Here is a 4,152-nt window from a genome sequence, read left to right as displayed (position 1 = left end):
ATTTTCTCCCGCCGGGGGGTTCTCATTTCCTTTTTTCCAGCTGTCAGAAGCCCTTTTTTTTTTTTTTGGGGGGGGGGGGGGGGGAGAGGTAAATTTATATTGATTAAAATGAGTCCACAAATTTGCATAATAAACGGCGTAGTCTCAAAAGTATAAAAATATCAACATTCTTTTTTTCTTAATCTACTTTTTAGGATTTTCAATTGATTGAATTGTAAGACGTCTTAAACATATAAAAAAAAATTAAAAAAATCAAGTAAATTGTATGTTGCTATGAAGAAAGTAATTAATCTTCAAAAAGTATGTACTTGAATCAAATACTTTTACTAAGAGAGAAATAGCCAAAACATTTCTAGTATTTTATGCCAAAATATTAATTGAATGGAAGAGAAAATGAGTAATTTGTAAGGTTTAAAATAGAGGAAAATAGAATACGAAGTAGAGGCTGTTTCTGCAAGTTGTTGCGAAGGGTTGGATCATGTCTTTTTTCATTGTAACTTGTAAGTTACATGTTAGAAGAATATTATAGTCGAAAGGAGATCTTATTATCCTTTATTGAAAACTTAAGTGTTTACATAACTAATTGACTATTACCCAAACTTCAGTGGTGTAAGTGACATTTTCCCTTCCTAATATAAACTTCTTATTTTGAAGGGCTAAAAAGAGAATTCGAAAAATTTAATTACGAGTACTTTGGCAAGCGTGCAATGAGGTCACCATAAACACGAGTTGCTTAAAACGTCGAATGAAATGGAGGCTGGGTTTTCTTGATTAATTTTCTAAATTAACTTGATTTCACGTAAAATTAAAAATAAATATAATCAAGCTTCATTTTTTATATCTTTACATGTACATCTACTCTTTCATGAACATTCACAAGTAAATTAGTCATAGTCATACAAGTTCATCCAAATAAACGTCAATGTTGTTTTAATTATTTGACTTCTCATGTTTTATTCTTCCAACTCATGAAAATTTTCACACTTTTCTTTGGATTTTTGTGGAAATTAAAAAGTGATCAGGGGAATTTTGCATGCATGGATGTTAATGGTGAAATCGTCTCCTGTAAATAATGAAAACATCTACCCCTATCCTTCTTTTCATGTAATATTTGTTGTGAAGAAATTCGATAAAAGAATTAAAAACTTATATATTTTGCTGAACAACTAAGTAATGGTGTTGTTTAATACATGGTTTTTATTATACATGTTTAGAGATATTCAATGGGCCAGGCAAGGCATAGCACACGTCACTACAACATGGCATGGCACGAGCACGTTTCAACAGATCACACGGCACGATACAACATGCACGTGAGCCCATGTGCGGTATGCTCGCCTAAACTTAAATTTTTAGGCACGCAGACCATAAAAGCATAGCATGTGAAAAAACTTGCAAAAGCATACTTTCAATTTTATATCTTAATTTTTAATTAAATTAGAGAACTATATATTATTTAAATAAATGAATTTAAAATGAACAAAATTAAGTCTAAGAATGTTTTGCTTTATTTTTTTAAATGAATTTTATTATTAATTAATATTATGTTATTTTAAATTACAAACGAATTGTGAGTTATTTATCAAATTTGAATCGAATTGGTAGTATCATTTAGTGCAACGTTATTTGTTAAGTTTTCTTATTATTATTAGTGTTATGTCATGCAAATGTAATAAAGTTTTTAATATACTTCAATTCAGTGAATTAATTTAATTTTTTAAAAATTTGTTAAGATGATGTAATTTGTCTTATTTTATTTTATTTTATTATAATAAATTTTTCTAAAATTTTTGGATATCCGAAGGTTTAATAATATTGAAATTTATGTTTACACTATATATTAAAAAAATTTTAACTTGTTGATTAAATATTTAAAATAGAGAGATGATTACAAATGTGAAGGCTGGGGTGGATGTCAAAATTCTAATTCATTTTAGGAGTTGGTCTATTGGCACCTGTTTATAATCTTTTTCATAAAACTCTTTCCGTACCACAATTATATTAAAGGACATAATACATCTAATTAAACGGGTCCGCTTATAATACAGATACAACCGCTTTTTATTATTTTATTAATACAACCAATAACCGGCCACCGGTACTCTCATTTTAATTGCTTAAAAGAGGCAAATATTAAATGGTAACTATCATATCGCTCCCTCATTTTAGGTAAATATTACGATAATCAATCTAAAATTAGAAAACTATCAAAGACCCCCTCAACTTAAAAAAAGAAAATACTACTTTTTCTTTTAATTCATGAAAAAATAGTTAATATATTTAACTTATGTACTAATAAAAATATAATTAAGTAAAATTAATAGATTAATATATTTAAACAAAAATAATTATTTTATTTTATTAATATTATGTTATAAATTTAATGATATTTTACTTTAAAAATGTAACTTAAGTACTAATAAGAATAATATTTTAATATAAAAAATTACAATAAATTATATATTAATTAAAAAATAAATTATATATCAATTAAACTATTTTTATATTACTTTATAAATGTAATGATGTTTTGCTTAAAAAACTATCAAAACAACTTTATCAACTTTTAATCACATTAAAATCCAAGTATCTAAACATATAATAAAAACGATTCATTCCTAAATATTTGGAAGAAATCAATCTCAATATCCCACAAACCACAATACACATATAAGGACTTAAATCCCTACCTACGAAAATGATTGTAATGTTTATCCAACTATCGAATAATTATTATACCAAACATCATACTTACCCCTCAAATATTGTTGTTGTTGTTGTTATTATTAGTGGCTAATATTAATATGTTCTTTGTATACCCTCTAAAACAAAATCATATATTAGACAAATATAAAGCATCTAATATTTGATATTTTTAAATAAAACTCACAAACAATCTCTTATGCAAATTAATTCATACAAAATTATGTCAAATTAATTACTTTATTTAATTTTTTTTGGTATAGTAATTTTTTTTTGCTAAACATTAATCAAATTTATAATGGTACATAATATGGATAATTACAAATTGAATGCAACTAATATTGAATAATGTTATATAAAATTATTTTTACAGTTATATACTTTAAGCATGACAATTACATTTCTAAATTAAATCAAATTATTTGAGTAATACTACACTCACTTGATGGTTCATGATTTGTATACTGAATAGTGTGCAATTATCACAAAATTAGTTCAATCTTACATTTATATCTATATTTTTTTAAATTAATTTAATTTATATAACAACTAAACATATAAAATTATGTAAAAATATTAACAAGCTTAAATTTTATATCTATATTTTTTAAATTAAATTAAATTATATTTTTGGTGAAACAATAAGTACTTAGGTTTCATTTAGGTGGGTAAAACTACCGCCAAGATAAAAAGCAATTTTGTTTTAATACCCCGTACATTTACAATTTTTTAATTTTTTCCCCAAATTTTGATTCAAAATATAAATACCTCTCATTCTTCCATTTTTAGAAACCCTAGCCGCTCAACTCAAAGATGTCACTGGCCGCCATTGTAGACGCTCAACAAAAAGAAAAACAAGTGGCCGCCATGAGTTTTTACTCCTAAATTTTGTAAATCTCGCTCTTACCTTCTGTCTTTATCACTACAGTCCCTAGATCCCTCATCTTTTCACCTTCGTTAATCTCCCAAAATCAATCAATAAAAAAAATTGGCTTCTTTCGAACACTTACAGTTCAAGGTAAATGAGCAAGCTTTGAAATTGTATTCAAAATCTAAGCTTAAGCATTTCGCATAAAAAATTTATAAATTCAGTTCCCTTTTCTTGAACTCATCTTATTAGGATTTAGATACTAACTGTAATTATTTTTTTATGTATTTTGAATTATCAATTAGAGTTTTCAATGCCATTTTTTTTTCTTGCATGTTTTATGGTTCCATTCTAGATGGATTGGGAAGGGAGAAAACTGACGGACAATCTTATGCAAACAATGATTTTGGCATCCTCTCAAGTGGTTGGATCCAAGTCCAAGTGAGGCTGATGAGTGATGAGTAGCCTAAGCTTGAGCTTAGTGTCACCAATTCAAAGAAAATCTGCTAAGAATATAATTAAGGTAATTTTTATAGGTAATAATAAAGGTAACTTATTAACTAATATTATTAGGGTAATTT

The sequence above is a fragment of the Citrus clementina genome, unplaced genomic scaffold (assembly GCF_000493195.1).
Source record: "Citrus clementina cultivar Clemenules unplaced genomic scaffold, Citrus_clementina_v1.0 scaffold_9, whole genome shotgun sequence".
NCBI classification, from domain to species: Eukaryota; Viridiplantae; Streptophyta; class Magnoliopsida; order Sapindales; family Rutaceae; genus Citrus; species Citrus x clementina.
Note: the sequence above shows the minus strand (reverse complement) of the source record.